Consider the following 10,974-nt stretch of genomic DNA (forward strand, 5'->3'; position numbering starts at 1 on the left):
TGTTCCAAAATATAATCTTACAGTCTTTTTAAAAAAATTCAAAAAAGTAAAGATCATTCTTGGCTCCTGGGACTATACAAAAATAGGTGTCATACTATATTTGGCTTACGGACCATAGTTTGTCAACCCCTGTACTATACCACGTCTTTATCCAACTTAAGTGGTACTTTTCATACACTACCTTAAAATAGTGTAGATTTTTGGGGGAGGGGTCCATGAAAGTGTCATTTTTTTCCCCATTGATATTTCCCATTCAACCACTCTGCTGCCCTGGTCTGCTTATCCTTTGTATTTTCTCCTCCACCCACATCTTATTTCTCCATAGTTTTACCTGAGGATTCAGAGCAGTTTATTGAAAAGTTTGGATTCTCATGACTGTTTTGCCACTGAGCATGTGAATATACATTCAATAAAAATCAGAGCCAAACTTAGTTCGACTTCCTGTCCATATCCAATCCTTCCAATTTCAGTGATGTTATTGAGTGAGAAGACCTGGTTTCCTGCCTTCTCAATTCTTATGATGCTGTTGAAAGATACACTCTACTTCATTTTCTCAGCTGTTGTTCTCCTCAGCTGGATTTTTCTAAAAGGATGAGGGTCAATAACAACAGAAGCAGCAACATTTATAATAAGACTAATTAAATAATAACTAACATCTTCCAGCAACCATTATGAGATACAATATAACATAATAGTTAAGGGTGTATAATCTATCTGCAGACCTTCTAGGATAATCCCAGCTCTGCCACTTTTATCTGTGTGATGTTGGGCAATTTATTTAAGTTGCCTCAACTTCAGTTTCTTCATATATAAAATGGTGATGACAATAGCAGTATATTCCTTATAGAGTTTCAGAACCAAATGATTTAACATATGTAAAATTCTTTAATCAGTGAGTGGTAAATGGTATGTGCTATAAATATAGCATTGTTCAGTGTGTTAAAATCTAGACATTGTCTGTGTATATGATGAAAATAATATTTAAGAATTATTGAATGCTTACCATAGAAATCAGGCAGTACTCTAAAGTCTTTCTACACATTGAATGGTTTAATTTTTAAAATAATCCTCTGAGATAGATACTATTGAAATGTATTTAAAGATGAAGGAACTGAGATAAAGAGAAATTATTGCAGCTAGCCTAAGGTCACATACCTGGTAAATGGCCGAGTCATTCCTGAAAGCAAAATAATTAAGAGTGAATCCTGAACAGATGTAGGTTGAAAAGTTCATATGGTCCTATAACTGAAGTCCAAGTGTCAGGTGAATTCAGGTTTTGATAGTTCCTGGAATATTAATCTAAGAGGCATCTCTTGAAACCTAGAAGAGTGAATTTTAAAGAAAGACAAGAAAGTACTGCTTTACATAGTGGGCAGGAAACCCACGGAATTTATTGCCTCAAGAAGCTGTAGAGGCTTCTAGAAGCCCAACCTAACCATGTAAGATTATTTTTGGGGGGAGGAGGAAATCAGTGTATTTCCCCTGTCCTACATACTACTTGTTAGGTTAAAGAATGACAGTTTGAATAAAATATTAGACTGGTTTAGAATAGTAATTTTATATTATTTTTGCCTTAGTAAGTTTTATTTTCCATTTTTAAAAAAGTTTCTCTCCCTTGCTTACACTCTAATCAAATGGTGGCTCTCAGAACAGCAGGAGGTGGGAGGACACCTCTAAACACATTGGATCCCAGCGTAATAGACTCTGGTGTATAACCCCAGATGGAAGCCTCTTTTCCCATCCTTGTCAAGAGCCAGCCTCAGAAGATTGACAATTAACTCAGGGTCAGAAGGGATTGTTTTGAGAGCATCTACAAAAATTTAAACACCCCAGTGGGACAACTACAGGCATTTTAGACAATCATGAGTTTGAAATCTAGGGGCACATTAATATGTTATTTGGTTCAAAATGTTTCCTACTATGTTTTCTTGCAGTTTGTAAAGACTGAAACTTCAAAAGATATTAATTAATTGCTGACAGTTTTACCAGCATGCAGTGGGAAGAAATGAACAAACAAAAACCAAAACAATTTTGGCTAAACAATTGTGTTGTTGAAAAATACTTTTTTCACCTTTAGGTATAAAACATTTCATTATAGAGTTTTCAAATATTCCCAAGGGTTTACACATATTTCAGCCTACAAAAGCATAACTTCCTTCTTTTCCTCTTGTGCCCAGTTATCTTCTCCTTTACCATTAAAGTCGGGTAAAAATAATGTCTTGATATAATAATTGGTTGTGAATCAGTCATTTCAGTGAGTTATCTAGCTCCACAAACCTGCTTTCATTTTTTGGTTCCTACTTTAATAAATGATATCACTGGAGCTAGAAACCTCAGAATCAATTCAGAATTACCCATAGTCTACCAGATCCACACTGGCAAGTTGATCCTACCTTGGGAATACATATCTGATATCACCATAGCCGCCGAACTTACCAAGATCTTGATCATTACAGTAATTTTTTTTAAAGTACTTTTTTCTCATAGAGAACATTATTCTTTTTAAATTTATTTATTTATTTTTGGCTGTGTTGGGTCTTCGTTTCTGTGCGAGGGCTTTCTCTAGTTGCGGCAAGCGGGGGCCACTCTTCATCACGGTGCGCAGGCCTCTCACTGTCGTGGCCTCTCTTGTTGTGGAGCACAGGCTCCAGACACGCAGGCTCAGTAGTTGTGGCTCACGGGCCTAGTTGCTCCGTGGCATGTGGGATCTTCCCAGACCAGGGCTTGAACCCGTGTCCCCTGCATTGGCAGGCAGATTCTCAACCACTGTGCCACCAGGGAAGCCCCATTACAGTAATTTTTAAAGACAGCCTCCATGCCACTTCTTTTCAAAAGCCTTCTTTAAGCCCTGAGTAGAATTAGTTACTCCATCATCTGTATTTTTATAGCATATTAAAAAGAAATTAAAACAAAGCTATAAACAGTCATTGGAAATAGATAGGAGTTTGAATCTTAGCTCTGCCACTTACCATAAGCAGATGATTTAGCTTCTCTGAGCCTCAAAGTATATCTGTAAAATATGGAACCAGGAGGTTTTTGTAAAGATGGAATGAGCTAGCATAGTGGTAAGCATATTTTCAGTGATCAATAAATATTAGTTTTCTTCCCAATATTCACTACAACCTCTGTCACCTATGTGTGATTGTGTGTATAAGTGTGTATCTTGTGTGAGCTCCTTGAAGACAGGAACCTTCCAGTACACAGTAAGTGTCAATAAACGTTTGTTGAATTAAGTCCTAAGTCTATGTCTTTCCTTCAGTTATATTAACACTGTAGTCTCAATAAAATTATTTTTTTATTTAAATAGATAAGTTGAATGACTTACTTTATTAATTTTTATTATTTTACTTTCTTATTTTTTTCTCCAAGAATTTGATGGGAAAATCAATATGTGATTATCTGAGCTATATCAATTAAAATAATAAAAATGAAAACAATGAATAAAAACATTGAAAACAATAGTAGTAATAGGTTTCTTTTTTTAAGTCAGATGTTTGACATCATAGGAACTATATATATGTGAGTGTAACTATAAAAGTAAGTTTTTATAAGGATAGGTATTCCATATTTAAAAATATGGGCCTTAATGTTAAAATTATAGCTAAAAGCGCTAAGAGCCCAGATCCATTAATATTAGAAACAAGTGGTAGAATCTCATGTCAGGAACTAATGGCTCCATAATATAAGGAACACATTTTAATTGAAAGTAAAGTCCATAGCCTATTTGCGATCAGTGCTTTAATGGTTGCCACCCAGGAATGGGAGGAGGAACAAGTGAAGAGAGCCCTTTCTGCACAATAGAACTTCTCCAGTCTAAGCCAGTTGACTTCAATAGGTCAAAGCTAACTTTACGTGTACTGTAAAGAGAATCCCATTTCTGAGAATGTGGACCTTTTTCCTGTGACCGTGTCTTCCTTTCTCTAGTAGGTCCCCAACAAAAATATAGCTTCTTGAGGGCCAGTGTCATATTCTACCCTGTTGCTTACTGTGTCTTGGTCAGGCTGCATATTTCCTAACCTCCAATAGCTACCTAAAAATATTGTTTCTCTTTTGTGTCTTTTGGTTACTTCATCTTTACTGCATGAATGGGCCTCTTTCTCCCAGTGCCTGGACTTTATTAAACCAGCATCTCTCTCTCCCTCTAGTTGTCCGTAGAATACTACACAGATGGCTGCATCCCTATAGGATTTCAGATTTCTAGGGGAAAGATACCAATTTGTGTCTCTTGTAAGCATGAGCATCTTGTGATAATTTGTTATTCATTATGTATTTTGGCAACTTTTTATTTTGATACCATTTTTCTCTTGCACAGAAGTTGCAAGAATAGTAAGAGGAATTCCTATATACCTTTTCTCCAGATTCAGCAGCAATTGTTTACTTTTTGTTCTGTTTGCTGTGTGTGTATTTACATATCTATATAGTCGATTAGGCATCTATATCTATATGTATGTGTGTATGCACATATGTATCTATCATTTATCGACCTATAGTGGAGTCTTGTTGTTTGTGGTAGATGTGTTCTATAAATCTTCCTTGAACACTGAATTAGTGAATACTGAGTCTTTGCTCTTAGAAGAAATACAGGATTATACTCCTCTGAATCTCTGGTCACAACCAGTTTTAATCAAGTGATCAATACATAACTTTGTTTTATGTGTTTCTGTTTAAAGACACCTTATTTAATATATAAATATAATAAATATTATTACTTAAAATATGTATTGATTTATTAACAGTATAATCAATATAATCAATAATGTCGATTCATTAACATTGAACGTTTGATCAAGAGCACTATAACTCATGTCTGAGAGAAGATTACTTAATGCACATATTTTCTCTGTAAGGCACATTATAGCCTTCTTGAACTTAGGATTCACTAGACCACCACTTCTGCACTGCAATTGGGGGTCATTTTAAACATCAAAATCACCACCAAAAAGCAGAAAAATGCAGAAAAAGTGGCACTAAATAGACCTCGAAAAGGACGTGTATTTACAACTTGAGGGCTGAAACAAGAAGGCCAAGTGTGTCCTTGTTCTGCCTCAACCGGGAACATGCAAGTCAGGAGACTCAAGTTTTTTGCTGTTCTGCCCGTGCCTATGAATGATTGGTAACGTACTGTGCGTATTGATTTTTGGTTACAAATAAATATAAAGAGTAGGCAGATTCACAAAATCGGATTCTGTGAATAATGAGGATTACCCGCATATATATTTGACCCACATATTTATGTGTTCATATCTTTTTCTGAACCATATGAGAGTAAATTGGAGATGTATCTATTTACCCATAAATGTGTTTTTTTCCTAGGAGCAAAGACATTCTCTTACAAAACCAGTACAGTGATCAAAGTCAGAAAATTTAATAGTGATAAAATGCAATCTATATTCCATATTCATATTTTATCAACTGCCCCAGTAATGTCCTTTATAGATATTTTCTGTTCCCCCCAGGTCTAGAATTCAATGCAGGATTATGCATTTCCTTTAATTTTCACGTCTCTCATCTCCTTTAGTTTAGAACAGTTTCTTTTTATTTGGCGTTGATATTTTAAACAGTTATTTTGTAGAATGTTCCTCTATTTGGGCTTCTCTAGTGTTTCTTCATAATGAGATTGGCGTAATACATTTTAGTAGAACTGTCACAGAAGTGCGCTGTAATCATCTCAATGCATCATATCAGAGGTACATGCTATCGTGGTTTGTCCCTAGGGTAAGGTGGTGTCTGCCAAGTTTTTCTACTATTTTCCCTTTTAAATTAATAAGCAATTAATGGAGAGGAAGTTACTTGGAGACTATACAACTATCCTGTTTCTCAAACTTTTACCCACTAGTTTAAGCATCCTTGTATATTTATTGGTTCTACACTAAGGAAGAACTTCCCCATCTATTTATGTACTCTAATTTATTTATATCTAAATGAAGGTATGAATTTTTATTTTATTCAAAGGGATGTAAGCCATTTCAATCAATATTTATTTTAACATTCAAGTTGTCCAAAATTTGTCCAGTGGGATCCCTTTCAAACTGGCCTGTATTCTTTCAATATACCTCCAGCATTCCTTCAGCGCTTCCTTACTTTATGGTGCAGCAAGATGTTTAGGCTTTTCTTAAAAATATCCCTGCTTTCTTTTAGTGGAGAATGGTCCCGAGAAACCAAGATTTGGGTGCTAGGTATGTTCAGTGCTACTGATAGATCACTGCTTCTAAATCCCTTCATCAGAGAGCTAGGAAATATATGTATGTAGGGGTACACGTGCACACACACTCACACATATATAGACATATCAGATACATAGACATCCATATCTATATAAACACACATGTATACACATAATACATATTATAGATTTATAATACATAATACATATTATAGATTATACATAGATAATGTATAGATACACATAATACATATTATAGATTATAATACATAATACATATTATAGATTATACATAACACACATAATACATATTATAGATTTGTATTTATTTCTCTCTTTGTGTGTGTATATATTTATAGTTTTATACTAATATCTCTAGTTCCAGTCCAGCACTGCAGAGTGCATTCTAGTCATCCCTTTTTCCATATTTGTAACTCCTTCTCCAACAATGAGAAACCTAGCTTTCATTATCCTCAATACAGTTACACTTTTGTTCAAACTAGAGTATATGGAATACAGTTTTTAAATTCCTAACTCATACCACTGTGAAAAAAAAAACAAACCTACAAACTGGAATTCAATAGCTATTTACAATGTTTTAGGTTAAATGTACATAGAATGAAATGCACACCTTTCAAATGTACAATTCAATAAGTTTTGATGAATGTACCAATACCTCTTGTTCTTTCTGAAGTAAATCTGTCATTCATATCATTGTTCCCCTGTGTGTAGTGCATCCTTTTTTTTCCTGGCTGCTTGCAGTTTGACTATGATAAGTTTGAGTGTGGTTTTCTTTGTATTCATAATGCTTGTGCTTTGCTGATCTTCTTCAAACTGTAAGTTTATCTTTCAGCAAATTTGAGAACTTTTCTGCCACTATTTCCTCAAATATTTTTCTGTCCCATTCTCTCTTTTCTCTTTTTCTGTGACTAATTACTCATATGTTAGACTGCTTGGTATTGTTCCTCATGTCATTGAGGATCTATCCTTTTTCTCTCCTTTTCAGATTAGATGGTTTCTATTGATCTGTCTTCAGGTTCACTGATCCTATGTCTTCCAGATCCAATATTCTGCTAATCTCATCTACTGATTTTATTTATTATTACTGAGGTAAAATTGACATATAACATAATATTAGTTTCAGGTGTACAACATGATCATTCAGTACTTGTATACACTGTGAAGGGATCCCCACAATAAGTCTGTCTAGTTACCATCAGTCAACATACAAAGATACAATTTTATTTTATTTTTTTTGCTTGTGAGGAGAACTTTCAGGGTTTACTCTCTTGGCAACTTTTAAATAAGCAATACAATAGTATTGACTATAATTTCCATGCTTACATACATCCCCATGACTTATTTATTTTATAACTAGAAGGTTGTACCTCTTGACCTATGTATTTCTCCTACCCCCTATCCCCTTCCCTTCTGGCAACCACCAATCTGTTCTCTGTATCTATGAGTTTTGTTTTGTTTGTTCATTTTTTTTTTTAGATTGTATGTACAAGTGAAATCACATGGTATTTGTCTTCCTCTGTTTGATTTATTTCACTTAGTGTAATACCCTCAACGTCCATCCATATTTTCACAGATGGCAAGACTTCCTTTTTAATGGCTAATATTCTATTTTTTATATATGCCGCAACTTCATTATCTCTTCATCTACTGCGAGGTGCTTGGGTTGCTTCCATATGTTGGCTATTGTAAATAATGCTGTGATGAACACAGGTGTGCATATATCTTTTAAATTAGTATTTGTGTTTTTTTCAGATAAATAACCAGATGTGGAATTGCTAGACCATATGGTAGTTCTATTTTTTAATTTTTTGAGGAAACTCCATACTGTTTTTCGTAGTGCCTACACCAATTTACATTCCCACCAACAGTGCACAAGTGTTCTTGCCAACACCTGTTATTTCTTGCCAACACTTGTTATTTCTTGTCTTTTTTGAGAATAGCCATTCTAACAAGTGTGAGGTGATATCTCATTGTGATTTTGATTTGCATTTCCCTGATAATTAGTGATGTTGAGCATCTTTTCATGTGCCTGTTGGCCATCTGTATGTTTTCTTTGGAAAAATGTCTATTCAGATGCTCTGTCCATTTTTTAATTGGATTGTTTGTTTTTGCTATTGAGTTGTATGAATTCTTTGTGTATTTTGGACATTAATCCCTTATCATAAATATGATTTGGAAATATTTTCTCCCATTCAGTAAGTTGCCTTTACATTTTGTTGATGGTTCCTTTTGCTATGCAGAAACTTCTAGTTTGTGGTAGTCCCATATGTTTATTTTTGTTGCCTTTGCTTTTGGTATCAAATTCAAAAAATCATTGCCAAGACCTGTGTCAAGGAGCTAACTGCCTATGTTTTCTTCCAGGAGTGTTATGGTTTCAGGTCTTATATTCATGTATTTAATCCATTTTGAGTTAATTTTTATGTATGGTGTAAGGTAGTGGTCTAGTTTCATTTCTTTTGCATGTGGCTGTCCTCATCCACTAATTTTTAAAATTTCACATATTGTACTACTGGTTCTCCATTTTTTGTGGTTTTTATTTCTCTGATGAAATTCTCTATTTTTTTGCTCTATATTTTCCTCTGAGTCCTTGAACATATTTATAACAAAATAGCTCCTTTATATTCTGACCTCCCTGTATATTTCATTTGGTTCCTGATGGCTGATATCTCATTTCAGCATGAATCATAATTTTCTATGTTTTGTTTTATCTAGGAACTTTTGTTTTTAAACAGAAAATTGTGTATGAAACATTCTAGAGACTAAATTGTTATCTTCCCCTGGAGAATGTTTGTAATTGTTTTATCAGGAATTAATCTGCTTGGACTCAAACTCTAAAAGCTAGCTCCTTACAGATGGCGGCAGCTAAAAGCTGTAACAATCTGTTACTTTCTGTAAGACACTAAGGGGTCTCAGCTCTTCATAGATCAGGGGTCAACCAAGGCTTTGGGCAGATTTTAAATGCAGAACTTTGGACTTCCTCATACTGTGGCTCTCTCTTTTCCAGGGTTTCCTTTAATAGATTCTAGGTACTATGACAGTCCTAAAACCAGGCCAGTAAGACCCATGCTTTCTGCCTAAGGTCCAGACATCCCACACTGTGCAGAACGAGGACTTCCCTCACATGAAAAGTTGAATAAATGCAAAGTTACCAAGTTGATTTTTCTGTTTTAAAGGTAACTCTCTTCCAGTTTCTTGCTGTTTCTGGACTTGTTTTCTCTCATTTTTTCCAGTGTTTATGATTTTATCTGCAGGAGTTTTCATCCAATATCAGCTACTCTGCCATCACCAGAAGTAAAATTACATTAACTTTTTCTTTTTTTGCGGTACACGGGCCTCTCACTGTCATGACCTCTCCTGTTGCGGAGCACAGGCTCCGGATGCGCAGGCTCAGCGGCCATGGCTCGCGGGCCCAGCCGCTCCGCGGCATGTTGGATCTTCCCGGACTGGGGCACGAACCCGTGTGCCCTGCATCAGCAGGCGGACTGTCAACCACTGCGCCACCAGGGAAGCCCTCCATTAACTTTTAATGATGTACCATTTGTTGTTATTTTTATTTCTTTGTTGTTAAGAAAATTTTCGTGGTTTTGTTGTATCATGAGGCAATGAAACACCTGAACAAATCAATATCTGGGCCGTGAGGCAGCTGCTTTCTCCTTCACTTCTTTGGGTTACTAGAGCAACTTGTCAGTAGATTAAAAAAAAAAAAAGACAACCTTTTGCATTACTTAAGTCTTTCCAAGGCGTGGGCTGGTACAACACAAACTTCTCCTGTCAGATGCAACCAGTCTAAGCGTTCAAACATCATGTGCAATGCCTCAGTAGCAGCAGCACACCTGCCCACTCCCACCGTGGCCCTGCTCATTTGTGTATGATATTTGGAGCATCTGGAGGAGTGTGAATAGTATCAGGAAGAGGAGGGAGGAGGTCAGCCGAAGTTGTGCAGGGCAAGCCTGAACATGTCATTGGTGCAAACCCAAGCATCATTGATGTTCTTTAATGGGAACATCTGGTGGAACCCCATGACAGGGTCTTCATCGGCCTTGAGCTGGTCCACAACCATGCTGATGATGCAGCTATCTGGCCTGGGCTGATGGTCCTGTGCTGTGATGCTGTCCTGGATTTTCTGGAACGGAAGGCTAGACAATTTCTCCACGGTGGCAGGTTTCTCCTGGAATTGCTGTCCTTCCCAAGTAAGACATGTCGTTTCAATATAACTTGTCGCGTCAATATGTGTGGTTGGGTTCTGTCATTATCAAATAACTGGTAGTAATGTTGAATGAAGCTGGATCCAGTCTGCTCCCAAACTGGCTTGTCTCCCATTCTGGGGCGCCACCCCGCCTCTTTGAGACCCGAAGAACTGGCACAATGGTGGCAGCAGTGGCGGCAACCCAGTGTGGTCTTCTCCCACCTTCCCTTGCCACCCCACTGCACTCTGTTGTTTTCATTTCTAAAAATAAGTCTTTCTTGTAGAAAATGTGGAAAATACAAAAAAAAAGAATAATAAATTGTATCACTATTATCCAGAAATAACCATTATTAACATTTTGAAATACTAAAGTTTTCCCTCTGCAATTTTTTCACACCCATGCACTCACACACACAAAATTGGTGTATATATGCTACTTTGTATGCTGATTTCTTCATTTATCATATCACGAATATTTCCATTTGATTACATATATTTTGTAATGACATTTTAATTATTAAATAATATGCTCTCATGTGGATGTACATTTATTTAACCATTATTGTTGACTACTTGGATTGATGCTAATTTTCACTCTGTTAAA

At 36.0% G+C, this 10,974-nt stretch overlaps 1 pseudogene across 1 annotated transcript; it reads right to left on the reverse strand.

The window, feature by feature from the left end:
* Positions 1 to 10,109: 10,109 nt before the first annotated feature.
* On the reverse strand, positions 10,110 to 10,504 carry LOC309970468 (nuclear transport factor 2-like; annotated as a pseudogene). Its single transcript has one exon. The product of its transcript is annotated as a nuclear transport factor 2-like (transcript).
* Between the last annotated feature and the right edge of the window lie 470 nt (positions 10,505 to 10,974).

The sequence above is a fragment of the Leucopleurus acutus genome (assembly GCF_964270905.1).
Source record: "Leucopleurus acutus genome assembly, chromosome: 13".
Lineage (NCBI taxonomy): Eukaryota > Metazoa > Chordata > Mammalia > Artiodactyla > Delphinidae > Leucopleurus > Leucopleurus acutus.